General features: G+C 39.3%; 1 pseudogene; it reads right to left on the bottom strand.

Annotated features, from left to right (window-relative positions):
- Positions 1–648: 648 nt before the first annotated feature.
- On the bottom strand, positions 649–18,964 carry LOC115821066 (NACHT, LRR and PYD domains-containing protein 3-like; annotated as a pseudogene).
- Between the last annotated feature and the right edge of the window lie 2,415 nt (positions 18,965–21,379).

Genomic DNA, 21,379 nt, shown 5'->3' with positions numbered 1-21,379 from the left:
TAAATTACCCAAACGAAGAATCTTTGATTGTCAAAAATTAATATCTCCACCAGTTTTCACTTTCTTGTTACCAAATTTTGATTCTGTGTGGTATTAATATAGTTCTGTCACATCTAGAAGTTATTTGGTCCTGTTTAAAAAACTGAGTGCCACAGATCTTAAATTTAAAATTTAAATTTAGCTTCAGAGCTGAGTGTGTGTGTGTGTGTTTTTGTATTCAGCATCAATGTTTTTATATGTAATGATATTTTATTTGTGTCTTTCCCTCTGACATGTACATGTTTATATTGTGTTTCTAACAATACAAAAACAAATAAACAAAAATTTAAAAGTAAATGGATAAGAATTTCTGAAAAAAGACAAAACAAACAAATCTCTACAAAACTTTATAAATAAATGAATAATTGTTTATTATTGCAGTCACAGATTTTTGATACAGAAATAAAACTCTGACTGAACTTCATACACACACCTGACTGAACTTCATACACACACCTGACTGAACTTCATACACACACCTTTGTGTTTGTGTGTGTGCGTTTTCAAGCAGAAGTGTAAATAATTGTAAATGTTACATATGAACATTGTTTATGTCCATGTGAAAAACAGAAAAGCAATGTGTGTGTATTTCAGAGTGTGTGTGTTTATTTATTTTATCTGACACAGAGACACTGAAGAGTCAATATAATAAACCCAAAACCCTGCATAGAGGGGTTCAGTGAATGTACAGTGGAATGTGTGTATGTGTGTGAGTGTGTGTGTGTCAGAGGAGACGCTGTAGAAGGACACAGTTCCAGACAACCAGTCCAGATACACCCCTACTCTGTGTGTGTGTGAGGGGAGGTGATGTATGTCAGTTCTCTGTTTATTGTGACGGGCAGAGTAACTGTTATCAGAGCACCACAGACTCCAGGACTTTTCATTGAATCCAAACCCACAGTCATCACTGTTTCCTTTCCTCCTGATTCCTTTATATGTCACTGATATAACCGCACCATCATCTCCACTCCACTCAGTCTCCCAGTAACAGCGTCCAGTCAGACTCTCTCTACACATGACCTGAGACCAGTAATCAAATCTCTCTGGATGATCAGGATACGACTGATTCTCTCCCAGTGTCACCTTTCTGTTCCCCTCAGACAGAGAGAGTTTTGTGTGCGCTGTGTTTGGGTCCAGTGTGAGATCACAGGCATCTACAGAAAAGAAGAGAAATTAGAGGACAAAACATATCACACACTCTCAACTGTGTGTGTTTGTGTGTGTGTTTTATACTAAAGGGAGAGTTTTATATTGTTAGTATTATATTTATTTCATAATAAATCTCAGGTAAGATGGTCTGTCTTTCCGTCTCTCGTCCTGTCTGTAGTGTGTGTTATAGATTGTCTCACTCTGTCTCTTATTATGGGGTTTTCATGAGATTTGGAGTAATGGTTGGGGGGGAACTGGGGGTGTAAATATGGTGTATTGTTGAGCGTTGTTTGTGTGTGTGTGTGTGTTATTATAAGGAGTCTGAGTGTGTTACTGTTGATGTGTGTGTTACTGTTGTTTGACCCTTGACCCAGTGTGTTTCTCTCTTGTGACCTGAACCCGTTTCTGACCAGTTTTCCACTTTATTTATTTTGTTCACTCACTTTCTGTCTTTCTTTTGTTCACACACAATAAAATGATATAAAAATTTACAAAATTAAGTCATATTTTATCTCATATTATTATCTCTCCTTTTCATTAAATGGAGAAGATGAGTAAAAGTTGCATTTTTCAGGAATTTAGATAAATGGGATCTTTTCCATGGATGAACCAAACTCAGTGTGTGTGTGTGTGTGTGTGTGTGTGTGTGTGTGTGAGTGTGTACTCACATTTTCTTAATCCTGGTTTGATCATGAATTCTCCACCATGGTCCACACTACAAAGACACACAACAGACAGTGGATGAGTCTCACACATAAACACACAAACACACACACACACACATAGACAGAGTACTGACGTAAGTCGACAGTGTTGATTCATTTGTGTGGAGAGACGCTTCACTCCTGAGTCTCCTGGGTGATTGTAGCTCAGATCCAGTTCTCTCAGGTGTGAGGGGTTTGAACTCAGAGCTGAAGCCAGAGAAGAACAGCCTTCATCTGTCACTAAACAACCAGACAACCTACAGAGAGAGAGAGATAAAGAGAGAGAGAAAGAGAGAGAGAGAAATAAACATACAGACAGACAGAGAATATCTACTTGTCATCTGGTTTGTGAAGTGTGATTAACTGTAAATGTTCCACTCTGTTTTACCATAAATGTTGACTTTGTTAAACTATCACATGAACTAAACTCACAGACCAGTTACTAACATTAGCCTTACAGATACTGGGAGAAATTCATCTACTTTTATGATCAGTAAGTTTCACACACAACAGTACTTTAATAACCACACTATACATCAACCTGGTCTCATTTTAATGTGAACATAGTCATTTCAAACACTGTATTTACGTTCCTGACTAATATTAACCTTAGTATCTCCAGTTTACAGTGTGGATTCTTCAGTCCCACACAGAGAAACTTCACTCCTGAATCCTGAAGGTCATTGTTACTCAGGTCCAGTTCTCTCAGGGGACAGTTTACTGACTGTAGAACTGAGGCTACAGCTTCACAGGACTGTTCAGTGAGTTTACAGAGAGCAAGTCTGGAGAGAAAGAGATAAAGAGAGAGAGAGAAAGAGAGAGAGAGGAGAGAGAGAGAGAGAGAGAGAGAGAGAGAGAGAGAGAGAGAGAGAAATAAACATACAGACAGAGAATATCAACTCGTCATCTGGTTTGTGAAGTGTGATTCATTGTAAAGGTTCCACTCTGTTTTATCATAAATGTTGACTTTGCTAAACTATCACATTAACTAAACTCACAGACCAGTTACTAACATTAGCCTTACAGATACTGGGGGAAATTCATCTACTTTTATGATCAGTATGTTTCACACACAACAGTACTTTAATAACCATACTATAAATCAACCTGGTCTCATTTCAATGTGAACATAGTCATTTTAAACACTCTATTTATGTTCCTGACCACTGTACCCTCTAAGCTGCACGCGTGCGCAATTGCGCACAGCTGACACGGTCTCCACGCACAGAAAATCTGCACTGCGCACAAAAAAAATCCAACCTGAATTGAAAATAAAATAAACACATAATTCATTCTGTGCTAGTTTGCAATCTGAGTCAGCGAGTGACCGGTGACTGGCTGCTCCAGTCAATGATGCGATTCACATATGTATTTAGGCAGCTAATCATCGTCATTGACAGGCTATGACAGTGTCCTTATGTGCCGCCATCGGTGTTTTAGCTAGCAAAGCGGTGTGGCCGATGTGGAGTGAAAACACGCTAATGATGCTAAGTGCTGCTTATGTTGACCCTTTATAATAATGGCAAAACGAACGGGCAGTGGCACATCCCCTCACCAAGCCAAAGTAAAAAAGAAATGCGATTCTTTGGAATGGCTGTCAGAGTATGTGCAAACAGAAGAAAAAACGGTGAAACTGGGTGAGATTTTTTCTTTTTCGAGCGAGAAAGGTCTGCTCTGCAAAACATGTTGCGAAGCCATCCAGTGCAGATTGTGAAAGAGGTTTTAGTTTAATGAATGGTATCAAAACAGCATCCAGAAATTGTCTTGAAGTGGACCATTTGGACCAGCTTATGTGCATAAAGTCAAAGCTGCAAGCAGACGAGGCCATCAACCTGGACAATGTGTACAACCATTGGAGACGTGAGAAGGACAGACAGAAAAATTAAGGTGAAATTTAAGTTCTCAATCAGTTTTGCACTTATTCAAGTGTCATTTATTAAGAATTTTCATCTATAATGGTTAATAATCATTAAATGCTATTACCATGAGTAGTAAAAATGCTAATAAAAACTGTGTAATTATATATTTTACAGAGTTAATGGAATTTTCACCGTATCGCACTGACACTTACACTGGTACATAAAGCTGTACATCCCCCATGTGCAATACCGTTGTTCACACTCGCCACTTTAAACTTTAAATTTAAGCGTCTTTTACATTTATATAGTGTATATTTCATATTCTGTTCCATACTCTGTTACATTTATTGCGCACCCTCCGTGTACCTTATTCTTCATTATGCATACCTCTCTTTTTATATTTTTCTTCTTAGTTAACTTCTTTTATATATTAATAACTCTCTTTTATATTTTCTTTCTTAGGATACTCCTTATTCCCCTACTCTTATTTTTTTTAATCCCCTGTTTTGCTCTTCTACTCCTTGTGCTCTTATTGCTGAGTTGACCTGTTTCTCTCTTCTCACACATTTCATTGTACCGTTGACCCTGTGTCAACCTACATATGACAAATAAACTCTTAAACTCTAAACTCTTGTGCTACAGCACACATGTCATTGTGCAAAATGTGAAAGTTTTAATGTGAACAAAATTCTATCTCTAAAAGGTGTACATGTCTCAATTCCTCCAGAGCAGGAGTCCCACCCATTGTGAAAGAAGCAGACGGGGGTTTTCAACTGGGACAAAGTGTGCAACCACTGGAGAAGTGAGAAGGACACACAGGAAAAATAAGGTGAAATTTAAGTCCTCAATCAGATTTATGCTCATCTAGTGTCATTTATTTACAATAATAAATAATAATAAAAATGTTAAGTATGTTTTCAAAATTGGAGTTTATAGGTGGCTTGGTTTGGTTGGCAGTTCATGTTTTGCCATATTTAAAATGAAATATTTATACTTCCAATAGCGTTAACATGCTACACAGGTCATGAACAAGATTTTTGTCATTTTCATTGTAAGTGGGCTAAAGCACTTAATTAAAAGTATTCTAACAGAAATGTAAATGCTGTAATTTGATTCTTTTAATAAACCATGTAACTTGGATGGATGCGATGCTGGCGTGACCACAGTGCACACGTCTGATGTTGCTCACAGTGGTACAAGGGACCGCTCAGGGTGTTTGTGTGTTTGCTCAGACACATGAAAAATTAGAGGGATCTTGTTCCTGACTAACACTGACCTCAGTATCTCCAGTTTACAGTGAGGATTCTTCAGTCCCACACAGACAAACTTCACTCCTGAATCCTGAAGGTCATTGTTACTCAGGTCCAGTTCTCTCAGGGGGCAGTTTACTGACTGTAGAACTGAGGCTACAGCTTCACAGAACTGTTCAGTGAGTTTACAACCAGCAAGTCTGGAGAGAGAAAGAGAGAGAGAGAGACAGAGAGAGAGAGAGAGAGAGAGAGAGAGAGAGCGCACACAAGCATTCACTTATTTAAGATTTAAAAATTGTACTGATAGAGTTTGACAAAAAGGTGTTAAATGATGAGAAAAATTTGCTTAAATTGCTCAAACACACAGTGTGATATTTTTGGGATGAGTGCAAGTTGTAATTAACTGCTCACTTTAAACTGGAGAGAGGACAACTTACAAAACTGTCAGTCAAGTTCAGATTAAAAGGACTAGCCATGTTCCACACAGAACAAAAGTGAGACAGACACCCTGTTTACTGGCTAACTAATCGATTTAAGCAGGTAGTTTTCGGCGAAGAAACATGGACGCTGGACTAAGGGAGATGGGAGTTATACCAGAAAATATACGTAAGTGTTCGAATGTATGCTCTAACATGTTCCTATGCTTTGTTCTCTTGTATTTAAGACAGATGGCTGTGCAGCTTTCATGGGCACTGGGGCTGGCTGCTTTAAAAATCCATCACTGAGGCAAATATGGCTGACAGTAAACAATGAAACATTGTCAGGTGTGTTTGTAAGTGTGTGTGTGTGGTGACGTGTATGCTCGTGCAGGCGCGTGTGTGTATGTGTGTTGTGATGTGTATATGTGTGTATGTATGTGTGTTTTGTGAACATGGAGTGCCATTTTCATCTGTCATTCTACATACAAGACAAGACATGTTCTATTTGAAATATAGCATAGAAAACAGTGGTGTTGTCCATTTAAATATAGTGTGGGAAACAATCGTACTTTATATTTTAAATATAGTGTAGGACGCAATGGTGACACATCATGCTTCTGGAAGACCATCATAGCCATGTAAAGATCAAAAGCACAGTTTGTGAATTTGATGACAAGTACGGTTACTTGTACGAGAAGAAGCTGAAATTTACCACATAAAATTTAAGGCATTTTCATTTACGGTTGAAAATGTTATCCTAAATGTTGACTTACTTGCCGTCAAATCGACGAGAAACTTTTCATCTCCGTGACCATCGCCACTGCACTGAGGCTAACAGCACGTGTAAATAACGGTATTCAGAGACTAATTACAATATTAATATATTAATACTAATTACAATTCAAAACCTGTCTGAATAAATACACTAAACATTTCACTGGCGGTTTTTCACAGACATTTAAAACGAACACGAAACTTACTTTGAACTCGAAGGTAAAGAAGAAAGACAGAGAAAATCCGACATTTCCCAGACACTCAACGCTCGTCGGTCTCTCTCAAATTTTACTTCAGAAAATTCACCCCCTTGCGCTCCAGCCGTTAGCAAGTCTCTCGGTTTCCCACTGGCTTTGGTTGCTTAAAAACACGACGGCTTAAAATAGCCTGAGAAACCGATTGCAAAGTCCTCTATGAAATTTCATAAATTCTGCTTATGATTGATTGATCAGGTGAGCAGGTAGAATCTCTTAGACAGTTAATGACCCCAATAATGAATACAGCAAAAAGAGCCGAGATCTGCCAGCTTCTCTCGCCGGTTCAAACTGATCACACTGACCTGTAGAAAGCCCTACTGTGGTGGATTCATAACCTTACAAACTGGGTTCTGCTTGTCCGATACAAAAACAATCACATACATTCACATACACAAATTATTTATTTTTTTCTCAGTGACTGGACTTCGGGTGCTAACCCACAGCGTGAAAACGCTTAACGTGGCTTAATGTACCTAAACAGCAATCAATGATCACCAAATTTCTCTCACACATATCTTGTCATGAACACTTTGTCAGGCAGACACTGTGCAGCTTTCAGAAAGAAAAGGACATTTGTTAACCTTAAGTGTTCCTTAGTAATTAAAGTTGCAGTTGTGTAAACTTTCTTCCTCTTTTTCACCCTTCTCTATCTATTTCTATCACCCTCACTCTGCCTCTCTATCCCTATCCCCTTTGATCCCAGTTCTCTCTTTATGGCTTAGGCCTCCCTGCGTGTAGGACCAATGCACACCAAAGCAGAAACCACTCACGGTAACACCTAACAGACGCCAGGCTCGATGTTTTAGCGCAGCAACCCCCAGACCATTTGGTCAAATGCTGATAACGTTTAATTGCGAGGGAGACTAGATCACCTCGGGAGGTTAGTTTCCCTGTGAGAATGGAATTCAGACCATGTCACAGGCCTCATCTGCATCGCTCCACTCGGGCACAAACTATGTAGAACAAAAGAAAAATGAAACTAACCATACGATATTATCAGTTAAATATGCATATCGAGTCATAACTGTTCGTATAGTCATAAATGCGCGGTAAAACTTAAAAGTAGCCAGGAGCCAAGTTATGAGCAGCTAATTGTATGACCATCGGTGTAACTGTGCTGTTTTTAATGATAAAGAAACCACATTTGGTCTTGTTCGGGAGCATAAAATGCGGTAGATTCGCGTTATGTAAAATTATTTCAACCGAGCTCAAATTAATACTTCCCAAATTCCAAGGAGTGTCTCCTCCTTTCAGGCAGAGACACCCCCAAAAGGATAGCGGCACCCCCCCCATCTGCAAATCAGATAAAATGCCAGACTCTCTGCTATCCTACAGTTCAGTTCAGCTGCGCCAAAGTTCAGTTCAGCTGCGCTAAGGTTCAGCTCCAGCTGAGCTCCGGTTGTATCAGCCGTAATGTAAGTCTGTCTGTTCCGTCCTGCTCGAAGAATTGGCTTAGGCTCACCGCTACGGAAGATCCGCGACGCTAAAAGACTTTCCCAGCACGACAACTTTCACATGTCAAAATGTCAAAACCAAAATCTAAGGAATAGACTCGTCATGTTATATTAAGCATTCCTCTCCGTTGAGGCCCATTGTAAGGAAAAAGCTTAACGTGGCATAATGTACCTAAACAGCGATCAATGATCACCAAATTTATCTCACACATATCTTGTCATGAACACTTTCACATGTCAAAATATCAAAACCAAAATCTAAGGAATAGATTCCTTATGTTACGTTAAGTGTTTTTGTCTCCGTTGAGGCCCATTATAAGGGAAAAGCTTAACGTTGCTTAAACACCGTAACAATTATGTAACCATTGCTGTAGGGATGAATCAGTGTAATTATTTGTATCAAAAGTTGTAACCATACAATCTTTGGTATTACGAGAAATATCAAGCTCTTTGTGCTCAAAAAGAAGAGGGCCCTTTAGGGGCTGCATGTGAGATAGGGGGCCTCTAACCTGTGATTTTATGTTTTTCTTTTTAACCCTACACAAGTTGAATGAAACCAAATGGCCAAAAAAAAAGATATGAATAAATGAATCTTCAGTCATGAGGGAGCACTGGGCATCTCTAATATCCCTCCGCAGTACTTTGAACATGCATGGAGCAATTGCATGGTTGATTAACGCTGTGCATTTGGTCTGGTGCATTTTGATTTGTTTATCACAAGTAGATCCAATTCATTCACCGAGATGGTCAACAGAACTAATGGATGTGTGACAGGCTATGTAGGTTGCTACCTTCAGCTCACTTCTCTGTCTTGTCTGGTTTTGCTTTGAGACTGTGGATCCAATGTCCGTAAGCCTCACTGATGAGAACGGTGCTGTGTTTATTTTAGGTTTATCAGTGCTTCCATGTTGAAGGAGATCTGCATGATGGATCTGTGTCTCTTTCTCCCACTCTTTTTTTTTCTCTCTGTATTTGGCCACTTAGTCCCTGGTGTTGGTGTGGGATTAGTGTAGAATTGATTTGTCTGGGGGAGGGGAGGGGTGGAGGGAACAGGGTTGTGGATGGATCTCTGAGACAGTTATAGTGGAGAGAGTCAGGAGATAGGGAGCAAACCCAAATAAACAACTACACTTTGGAAACAAGCTTAAAAAACCACAACCCAGACTATCAATATTTGTAATCGACTTCACAGAATTATAATAGGCGGATTTGGCAACTGTGGAAAGCCACCGCAAAGACTTCAGAATGATTTCTTTGACTTCGGCAAAGAGGCACCAGGCCGTGATGTAGCATTTTAGCTGACAGTGCTAAAACATTTTTTTATTCTTTGTACAGGTTACATATTTTTACAACTGGATAATGTAAGGATAACTTTACGCCTACAAGACTGATAGCAAAATGTAAAAAAAAAGTTATTCATTTCCATTTTTTTTGACAAAGCTAAGGTGCCACTATAGAGGGCTGAAGAGCCTCATGCGGCTTGGGAGCACCAGGTTGCCGACCCCTGCGACCCTCCTGGGAGCATGGACTACTGGCTGCATATCGTCCTTCAATCATATCTTATAAATAAATGCTAGAGAACCAAACCCTTTAAAGACATCTGGAAATCTCTGCACAATTACATCTACACTATGACTCTGATCGTTGGAGCTGTTGATACAGTAAACTCTTTTAACTGGGTCTAAGTCCTCACAAGTCTCATCACCCAAAAGTCAGTCACGCCCATCTGACACCACAACAAACATAAGGTGATCTTCTCTCTCCTTTACTTTAACTCTGAGTCTGTATGGGCCCTTAGTTTTCATGTGTTGTCCACTGTAGGCCTTGAGCTGTACGGCCTTCCCGTGAATGTGAGGCTTTATTTTCACTGCTCTGATATCACTCTCACTAATCAAACTGCCCTTTGTCCCAGTGTCCAGCTTGAGTGGAATTAAAACCCCATTTATTTGCAATGGCATCATCCATTCATCCTTTTTAACACTGTTCACATTAGACTGTTCAGTGTGTGTCTGTTCAGAATTATCATGAGTTACCAATGCCCACAATGTCACTAACATTAGTCTCCTCTACCATACACACACCTTGACTCTTGTTCTGTTTCTCTTTAGAGAAACACTGTTTCGTACTAATAATTTTTTCCTTTGCACAGTATTTGCCATAAAATGGAGCATGTCACAAGTCACATCTTTTACAATTAAATCTGTCTTCCCTAAGGTGTTTTTGAACTTTGTTTGGTCAGTAATTCTTTTCTTTTCCAGACACTGTTATAGCTACTGCTGGGCTTTCACTGACCATGGCTCCCACTATTTCCCAAAAGCGCTTCCATGTTGAAGGAGATCTGCATGATGGATCTGTGTCTCTTTCTCCCACTCTTTTTTTCTGTATTTAGCCACTTAGTCCCTGGTGTTAGTGAACTAGCTAAAGAAATTCCATCAGTCACGCGATTTGTGATTTGTTTTGATTTGTCTGGGGTAGGGGAGGGGTGGAGGGAACAGGGTTGTGGACGGATCTCTGAGACAGTTATAGTGGAGAGAGTCAGGAGATAGGGAGCAAACCCAAATAAACAACTACACTTTGGAAACAAGCTTAAAAAACCACAACCCAGACTATCAGTATTTATAATTGACTTCACAGAAAAACAAGCTCAAAGTCGCTTATAATAAGTGGACCTGGCAACTGTGGAAAACACCCACTCAAGTCACCGCAAAGACTTCAGCAAAGAGGCACCAGGCTGTGATGTAGCATATGACACACATTTTAGTTGACAGTGTTAAAAATTTCTTTTTATTTTTTTTATTTTTATTCTGTGGATAGGCTTCATATTTTTACAATTTGATAATGTAAGGATGACTTCACACCTACAACAATAATAACAAAATGTAAAAAAAAAAAAAAAAGTCATTTCCATATTTTTCGGCAAAGCTAGGGTGCCACTAGAGAGGGCTGAAGAGCCTCATGCGGTTCGGGAGCTGTGGGTTGCCGACCTCTGGTCTAAGTCCTCACAAGTCTCATCACCCAAAAGTCAGTCACGCCCATCTGACACCACAACAAACATAAGGTGATCTTCTCTCTCCTTTACTTTAACTCTGAGTCTGTATGTGCCCTTAGTTTCCATGTGTTGTCCACTGTAGGCCTTGAGCTGTACGACGTTCCCGTGAATGTGAGGCTTTATTTTCACTGCTCTGATAGCACTCTCACTAATCAAACTGCCCTTTGTCCCAGTGTCCAGCTTGAGTGGAATTAAAATTCTATTCATTTGCAATGGCATCATCCATTCATCCTTTTCAACACTGCTCACATTAGACTGTTCAGTGTGTGTCTGTTCAGAATTATGATGAGTTACCAATGCCCATGTCACTAACATCAGTCTTTTCTACCATACACACACGTTGACCCTTGTTCTGTTATCCCTTGGAAAAAAATGATTTGTAAAAATGATTTTTCCTTTGCACTTTGCACAGTATTTGCCATAAACTTGACATTGCTTTGGAACATGTCACAAGTCACATCTTTTACAATTAAATGTGTCTCCCTGCAATTGTTTTTGAACTTTTTTTGATCAGTAATTCTTTGCTTTTCCAGACACCGTTATGGCTACTGCTGTGCTTTCACTGACCATGGCTCCCACCATTTCCCAAATGTTTTATTGTGTATCAGGGTTCATTCACTCACCTGACATATCCTCACAGCATCGGCTAAGGTAAAGTCAGTCTCTCTGAGTAGTCTCTCTCTCACAACCTGATAATATCTCCATCTCCTCATTTCTACAGTCACTGTAAGAATACACCTCTGTTCTACCCAATGAGCAGAAAGCACATTAGAATTATGTTTGTTGGAAAAAAGGATATGAACCCCATCACTAACATTAGAACCATGAGTGAGAAAGACCTTCCCCTCCCACCACATGCCCCAGTCTACCTCATTAAACTCCATCACTACATGTCTCTGTCAAAAACATAATGTCAGTGTAATCTACCTCATTAAACTCCATCACTACATGTCTCTGTCAAAAACATGATGTCAGTCTAATCTACATCAGTAAACTCCATCACTACATGTCTCTGTTAAGAACATGATGTCAGTCTAATCTACCTCATTAAACTCCATCACTACATGTCTCTGTCAAAAACATAATGTCAATATAATCTACCCCATTAAACTCCATCACTACATGTCTCTGTCAAAAACATGATGTCTGTCTAATCTACCTCATTAAACTCCATCACTACATGTCTCTGTCAGAAACATAATGTCAGTCTAATCTACCCCATTGAACTCCATCACTACATGTCTCTGTCAAAAACATAATGTCAATCTAATCTACCTCATTAAACTCCATCACTACATGTCTCTGTCAAAAACATGATGTCAGTCTAATCTACCTCATTAAACTCCATCACTACATGTCTCTGTCAAAAACATAATGTCAATATAATCTACCTCATTGTCAATATAATCTACCTCATTAAACTCCATCACTACATGTCTCTGTAAAAAACATGATCTCAGTCTAATCTACTTCATTAAACTCCATCACTACATGTCTCTGTAAAAAACATGATGTCAGTCTAATCTACCTCATTAAACTCCATTACTACATGTCTCTGTTAAGAACATGATGTCAGTCTAATCTACCTCATTAATCTCCATCACTGCATGTCTCTGTTAAGAACATGATGTCAGTCCAATCTACCTCATTAATCTCCATCACTGCATGTCTCTGTCAAAAACGTGATGCCAGTCTAATCTACCTCATTAAACGTCTCTGTTAAGAACATGATGGCAATCTTATGTACCTCTAATCTACCTGCCACCAACACACACACACACAGAACGCTATAAATGAAGGATCCAAATTCTAGTATAAAGACATACAGTTCCATTTCTAAAAGTCAGTACTAGACAATGAAAATGAAATTAATTGTGTTTAATAAGTGCAGCAATGGTTAATTATGAACAGGTAAGAAAAATGTACACTCCCTGTGGTGTACAGAACAATATACACAACCTGTACTTTTAAGAAACTACCCACTAATATAGCGACTTCGATATTTTCTGCCTCTCTGAAAACTCTCCTGTCATGTCTTCTGTCTCACTCTGATACACAGTAAGACAACAGAGCAAGATTTCAGCACAGTACTCAACATAACAAGAGTTCATTTCAATACAGACAACACAGGAAAAGACACAAGAGAACTGATGTGAGAAAATACTGATTTAAGACATCAGGGGAGAAAATTTAACAATTTAAGATTTTTTAGCAACCCATGTACACAATGATTCTGAATCAGCAGGAATGTCGTTATTCTGCAAATAACTGTATAAGGTTGCAATTCTGGCAATGTTAGTTTCTTGAGTGACAAAACCCATCTGCCACAGTTAGCTACTTAACAAACAAAGTTAAAACTACTTTAACTGATACACAGACAAATAGAAGTCTTCACATGGCAAAATTAGTTTCAGGTGAGGAAAAAATGACTTTGTAACTGATATATGCATTAAATCTGAGATGATCTGCCCATCTGTTCTTGAATAAAACTGGGGTGGCCATATTTTGGTTTTCAAAAAAGAGGACGGCAGGGGGGTGGCGGGGGGAATGCATTCCCCTCCTAACTTACGGGGAAATTTAAGAGTCTGTCACTTTTGGTTCCTGTCGTTGCACATGTAAGGCTGATGGTTGACAATGCCAATGCAATATGAAACTGCATCTGTACTTAACTGCCACAATACATAGCCAGCCAGTCTTTAATAAGACAAATAACTGCTAGTATAATAACAGTGTTTAAATGATCTTATGTCTCTCCATTCAAGTTTTGGTGATGTTACAGCTTTCTTAAGGTCTCTTGGCTGTTGCTGTGGTGTTAACGGTAATGAATGAGATGCAGTTTAACCAATGTTTATGGCATGATACTGTACATGACCATCCATTGGCAAGAGGGCGGGACCTAAAGAAAAAGGTCAAACAATGCAAATACACATATGATGAATGACAACTGTGGAAAGCAAAAGCCAAATCCATTTTTGGCAATTTAGAAATCTCGACGGGGAGCATTTTTAAGGTCTGAAAAAGAGGACATGTCCGGGAGAAAGAGGACTAATGGTCACCCTAATAAAACCAGACTGATTGTTCATAAGTTAATATTCCACAAGTTACTGACTAACACTGACCTCAGTATCTCCAGTTTACAGTGTGGATTCTTCAGTCCCACACAGAGAAACTTCACTCCTGAATCCTGAAGGTCATTGTTACTCAGGTCCAGTTCTCTCAGGGGACAGTCTACTGACTGTAGAACTGAGGCTATAGATGAACAGGACTGTTCAGTGAGTTTACAGCCAGCAAGTCTGGAGAGAGAGAGAGAGAGAGAGAGAGAGAGATACAGAGGCAGATGTTTACTTTTACTAGATCTACAGAGAAAGAGACAATAACAGTCCATGAAAAAATGCTTTAAAGTTACACACTCCTCTGTCTATTAATTACTCTATTAAAAGTTACTCTATATATATATATAATCAGTGCAAATAGGTTTCAAAATACCCTGTCACAAAGTCTATTACATCATAATACACATAACAAAAAAGTCCATCTTTTTCTCATTTTTGTCTCTTCCATTTACATATGTTCTCTCTCTGAAACATGTTCTTAATGCCAACATTTTATAAAAAACCTTTTAACTAATAACCTATATGTTGGTATTAACAGATAAGCTATACAGCACAGGGGAAAGGACATGGGCAAATATGATTCAGAAGACAATAAACTGCAAAGACACTGAAATATTGTAATAAATAAAATAAAATCAAGAAGAGAAAAGCAAAAACATAAGAAAGGGAGAGAAGAGGGGAGAAAGTATCTGTATCCTATTGTTTTGTTTTACAAATAATCCTCCATATTTCCCACTGTTTAACTATCACTGAAAAATTCACACATGGCTACAAACAGATTTCTCATTTGGACGTTACATAAGCAGCCAAATCCTTGCCCTCTGATACAGTCCTGTCAGTCCTTCTCTCTGGAAGGAAACAAGTGGGCAAGTTCTGCCACTGTAGATTAGAGCACACATGATGAACCAAAGTAACTGCACCTCTAAACTCTTATACTTACAGAGCCCGTTTGGTGTTTTTCAGTACTGGCAGAAGTCTCTTCAACCCTTCATCTGATCCTCTGTATTTCTTCAGCTCAAACTTTTCTTGAGTCTCCTCTGACATCAGCAGGACAAAGACCAGAGCTGACCACTGGGCAGATGACAGTTTCTCTGTTGAGAGATGTCCTAAGCCCAAGTACTTTTGAATTTCATTTACAAGGGAGTCATCCTGCAGTTCATTCAGACAGTAGAGGAGATTGATGCTCCTCTCTGATGAGATGTTTTCATTTAGTTTTGCCTTTAGGTAGTCGATTGTTTTCTCCACACTCTGTGCTCTGATTGCTGCTTGTGGCAGTCGTTCTTTCAGGAGTCGCTGATTGGACTCTAGTGAGAGGCCAAGAAGGAAGCGGAGGAAAAGGTCCAGGTGTCCGTTCTCACTCTCTAAGGCCTTGTCTATAGCAGATTCATAGAAAGCTTCTGTGCTCTTAAACAGCCATTTAAATCTGTTCGCAACTGTGCTTGCATGAAGTGGATTCTTTTTCTTGTTATGATGTGAGAGATACACATGGACAGCAGCAAGGAATTCTTGAACACTCAGATGCACAAAGCTAAACACCATCCTTTCAGAGACTCCCTGCTCTTGACTGAATATCTGTGTGCACACTCCTGAGTACACTGAACCCTCACTGACATCAATGCCACACTCTCTCAGGTCTTCCTCATCGAATATCAGATTACCCTTCTCCATCTGAAGGAAGGCCAACTTTCCAAGCTTCAGAATGATGCGTTCAGCCTTATCTTGTTTTCTCATTCGACTGATCTTCTTAGCCCCCTTTTTCTCTTTCATTTGATTTATTTGGAAAATCAGAAACTGTGTGTACATCCCTGTCAGAGTTGTAGGGAGTTCTTTACTGGTATCTTTAGCTAGCATTGGCTGAAGCACAGTGGCTGATATCCAACAGAAGACTGGTATGTGACACATGATGTGGAGGCTCCTTGATTTCTTTATGTGTGAGATCATTTTTTTGGCCATATCCTGGTTCTTGTCATTGTACTTCTTAAAGTACTTTTCCTTTTGTTCATCACTGAATCCTCGTACTTCAGTCACTTGGTGAATGTAGTCTCGAGGGATCTAATGAGCTGCTGCTGGTCTGGAGGTTATCCAGATGAGAGCAGAGGGAAGCAGATTTTCCTTGATTAGGTTTGTTATTAGTGTGCCCAATGATGTTTTCTGATCAATCTTTTTCAGTTTCTCTGTCTCAGTAAAGACAAGAGGAAAGCGACACTCGTCAAGTCCATCAAAAATGAACATGACTTTACCATCACTGTCTGGAAGACACTGCAGTTCAGCAGAATCTTCAAAATATTCATGAAGCAACTCTATCAGGCTGTATTCTTTATCTCTTACTGAATTAAGTTCACGAAAAAGAAGTGGAAAAATAAAATATATGTCCTGGTTGGTCTTTCCCTCTGTCCAGTCCAGTATGAATTTGTTCACTGAGACAGTTTTCCCCACTCCAGCAATTCCCATAGTCAGCACTTTTCTGTTTCTTCGACTTGGATCAGATGGGACTTTGAAAATGTCACTGCATGTGATTGGAGTTTCCTCTGTAGTAAATCTCCTAGTTGATGCCTCAGCCTGCATAATCTCATGTTCATGAATGACTCCTCCAGTCTCATCCTCCACTATGTAGAGATCAGTGTAGATATCATTCAGGAACTTTTTATGGCCTCTCACTGATGTTCCATCCAAAATGCGCTCATATTTCTGTTTCAGACTGGACTTCACTTTGATTCTGACAGCTTCATAATCTGGTAAAACTGAGTCAAAGAAAATGGAAAATTTCAAATTTAGAAATCAGAATTCACAGGCTTGCTAAACATCTTCATTACTCTGTGTTGATGTGATTTCATTTGATGCAGAAACTGATTAGTTTAAATACCATACTTTTGTTTTTGACTGTTTTTTTTTAGTGGTGTGAGGAGGAAAGGGAGAGAGACAGAACCTCTTATGACAACTGATCTACTCATCCAGTTTACCACCATTAAACTATCAATATCAGCTCAATATCAATATCAGCTTTGTGGGAGCTTACAGGACTTTGATGTGCCTTGTAATAGAAGAAAGTGTACAAAACAGTCAATTATTACACCAAGTTCATCTGTAAAATAACTGAAATGAAATCCAACAATCCAGTAAAATAAAGATTTTTCAAAACAAGATAAATACTTTGAAGTCAAAATCAGAATATAATGGGACATTTGACACAGATGAGGAGTGTAGTAGTGAGATCTGACAGGGAAGTTCATTCACTCCTTGGTGATATAGAACCAGTATTTAAATGTGTGACCCAAAGACTAAGTCAGAATAATCTCCCTGCATCTGCGTCTGAGAAGAGCATCAAAAACAGATTTTTGCAATAACAAGTCAGTTCATAGCTATCAAAATGCAATGTCTTTTGTCTGAGTGAAATGAACCAAACCTTCATTCTGAGCTGAGATGTTTGTCTGGAGTGAAGTGGACTCAGCTGGAGTGACTGCACTGTTCTGAATAGACCCTTCTTCAGATTTCAGTCCCACTGTGAGGCAAAAAGACAGACAGAGGAAGAGAGAAAGAGAGAAACTGAATCATGCCATCATGATTACCGCATTTTTCCAATCATATATATACAATTGCAGTATTTTTTTTCAAATGTGTGTATGTTTAGATAATTCAAATGAACATGATGTAAAAAAGCTACTGACTGTATATGATATACATAACAAATACATTAACACATGAAAAAGAGACACAGGTTCAGTTTCAGCAAACATTCAGTTTTTCTCCAGTTACTCAACTTTTACTTATTTAGTGAGTAAATAAAATTGTCACTACAAGTATAAATTCAGTTCCCTGGCATGTGCCCTTAATCAGCCACTTCAGTGTAAGGAATTGGTTTTTGGTCACATGTCTGTTTCATGACCTAACACCAAACTGATCAGTCCAGGGGAACTAAACAGTAAGTAAGCTGCTCTGAGAGCAGGACATGAGTCTGTAGACTACCAGCAGGATTTCTCATCATTTGCACTCATTTTGGAATTTTTACCACAATGAGAAATCCTCTCCTATTAGCATGATATTTTGTAACCTACCATGAACTTGCACTGATCCACATTTAGTGAAATGAACCCATGTTATAAGGCTACCATTAACATGAGCTGCTAGGTATTTGTGGGCAAAATAATACAGCTGAGGTGTGCTTGATTCATTCAGAATCATCAGCCAAAAGCTTCATGCATACATTGTAATTCCAACTTTGTGTACCTTTGAACAATAAATTCTGCCCATCGGCAGGAGCATATGCTATTGGTTGTATCCAAAGAGGCAAGTGAAGCTTTCTATTCAGTAAAGAGTCTTCTTCCATTGTAAAATGAAGAGATGCAATGTTACTATTTGATATGATTATACTCTGACAAAACACAGTTACTGAAGACTGCACTGGTCAAACTGAAGAAACTATCTCAGATGTTTCAGAGAACGCTACACTGCTGTGTGTTATGTGCTGAAGCCTCATGATCTATCTCCATTAATCATACTTGCATATATTTCCACATTGTTCAAAAACTGCTTTATGTATTTGCTTTACTCACAGAAGGTAACACCTTAACCTCGACAATCCTAACATAAACATTTGTGTTGTAAATGTCATGTGAGCTGTATTACCTTCTCTGAGTTTTCTCTCTAACTTCTTAGCCAGGTTATTCTGCTTCATCCTCCTCAGGGTGAGCAGTGTGATCTCCACAGCACCACTTGGTTCATATCCCTCCACCATCTTATCCACTGTGTCCTGTACATTAGCATTCTCCAGCTGAGCCTTTGGGATGTGAGAGACCTCTTCCACTCCATTCTCTGTAGTCAGGTACCACTGAAACCTCTTCAGTTTATCTTTGTCCAGCTCTTCCAGAGTTTCCAGCAGGATCTGTGGAACAGCTGGCATCTTTAATCACTGGGGAGCATGTGAAGAATGAGATTAGACATCATTATTATATAGCACGCAACTCAAAGACCACATCTGCAATGCATTTATCTTTGTCCAGCTCATCTAGAGTGGTTAGTAGCAGCTGAGAAGTGTTCACCTTCTTACATCACTGGACATATGAGGGAAAGTAGACATGGAGATTAAATAGAGAAAATAAACAGAGAGTGGTCCTGTCATGATGTTACATATCACTTCATTTTAACTGGTCATGCATGCTCTTGCAACTAAATTATTTCTATGGAAAATGGTAAACAACCCAGGGAAACTACTGGATATTTTATTATTTCAGACTCTGGGGACCAGGAACCTGTAATGAGTGAAAGACACTGTGTTACTAGCTGTACACTTTGTGTGGAACACACTGCTTGACATATAGTTCAATGATCAAAAGGCAAAGGAAATGAGAACTCTGGTAAGCCCTGTTTCTCAGTGTGGAGCTCTAACTGTGTGGAAAAGTGAATTTGAGAGGGGCTGAGGTGTTGATGTCAGATGTGTTGGTATGAATTTGAGAGAAAGATCAGTCCAGCGGGGTTTTTCACCTACAACACTGTGTCTGATATAGTCCACCATTAGGACCTGACTGATCTCATAGGTCGCTATGTGATATCTTTTATCATTCCACCATTACACCATTAGGACCTGACTGATATAATGGGTCACTATGTGATATCTTTTATCACTCCACCATTAGGACCTGACTGATATAATGGGTCACTATGTGATATCTTTTGTCATTCCACCATTAGGACCTGACTGATTTAATAGGTCACTATGTGATATCTTTTGTTATTCCACCATTAGGACCTGACTGATATAATAGGTCACTATGTTATATCTTTTATCATTCCACCATTCCACCATTAGGACCTGACTGATATAATAGGTCACTATGTGATATCTTTTATCATTCCACCATTAGGACCTGACTGATATAATAGGACACTATTTGATATCTTTTATCATTACACCATTAGGACCTAACTGATATAATAGGTCAATATGTGATGTCTTCTTCATTAGATCAGGATCTTTATAAAGTACAAACAGGGATTTGTAACCTATTTTTCTCTCCTTGTCATCTGAGTGAAAGAACTCTTGGTGTTTATTACACACACAGAGCTGCAGACATAAGTTATGGATTAATTAATTTGTGATTAATTAATTTTTATTTCAGTGGAAATTTCTCCTGAGGATCAAACCTGTGCTGCCCTCCTAATGGTGTTTTGTTACCAAATTAGACAGCCAGCCAAACTCCCTCAATAAGCAACACGAGAGTCAGGACGTAGCTTTCTAGCTCCAAGTTTAATGCGGACTCTTGTACAACATGTTGACAAGGTAAGAGAGTAAAACTGAAACGATAGAAATATGCATCAAGTCACATATATACGGATAATAAAATGTATAGCCATATGTTTGTCAAGCGCTATATATAAAGCCAAAACAGAACGAACTGTGCTCGAAGTATTGTAAATGTGAATTATATACTACAGAGGCACAACGTAACATGTCTTATAGTAAGGGCACCTATCAGCCAGTATCTAACTTTAATCAAATATAAGCATAGAAACGTCCCATCGACAATCAAGATTCGTCAACACTGAAAGGTAACTTTACAAACAATAAAAGATTACTCACAGGCAATGCTTACGATGGGCAAATGGAAGAATTACAACAGATGTTAGGATGCCATGTTGATCTGCTTAGACCTCTGAAATGTGTAGCCCGCTTCCTGTTCATACTGCTACAATACCACATTTGACCAGAAGGTGGTGCTAAAACAACTAAAACATTAGACCAACTGCCTGGAGGGCAGAATACACCCCACCTGGCATCTGTGATGCCACTATTAAATATTTACACTATCTTGCACATTAATTTGACTTTTGGTCGTCTTTAGCCAAAAGAAGGATGACCTCTGAGACGGGTCTCAGGAATGTCCTTGGACTTCCCTGGGCTGTGTCGGTGTTCCTCCCTGGGCCCTCTGGGCGGAGGGGGAACACCGACTTTTTGTGTAAGCAGCATTGCAGGTGTCAAGATAAAGGGGGCGCCTGAATCAGTAGAGACTGGAACAAGGGGTCTGGCGTTGATGATGGCAGAAACTTCGGACATGAGTGTGCACAGGACTTTGTGGGAGAGGCAAATATGTTTTTGTAGCAGCATGGAGTCAAGTATTCGGCGAGCTACTCCAATCAGACGCTCCCAAGAACCTCCCATGTGCGAAGAATGAGGGGGGTTGAACTCCCAGGAGCAGCCCTGCTCGCTTAGGTATCTCTGGATACCGGATCCTTGTTGCTGGTTGGTCAGTCCAAGCTCATTGCTGGCGCCAACAAAGTTTGTTCCACAATCTGATCTCAGTTGCTTTGCAGGTCCACG

Source organism: Chanos chanos, chromosome 9 (assembly GCF_902362185.1).
Source record: "Chanos chanos chromosome 9, fChaCha1.1, whole genome shotgun sequence".
Lineage (NCBI taxonomy): Eukaryota > Metazoa > Chordata > Actinopteri > Gonorynchiformes > Chanidae > Chanos > Chanos chanos.
Note: the sequence above shows the minus strand (reverse complement) of the source record. Positions and strands in the feature narration are given on the sequence as shown.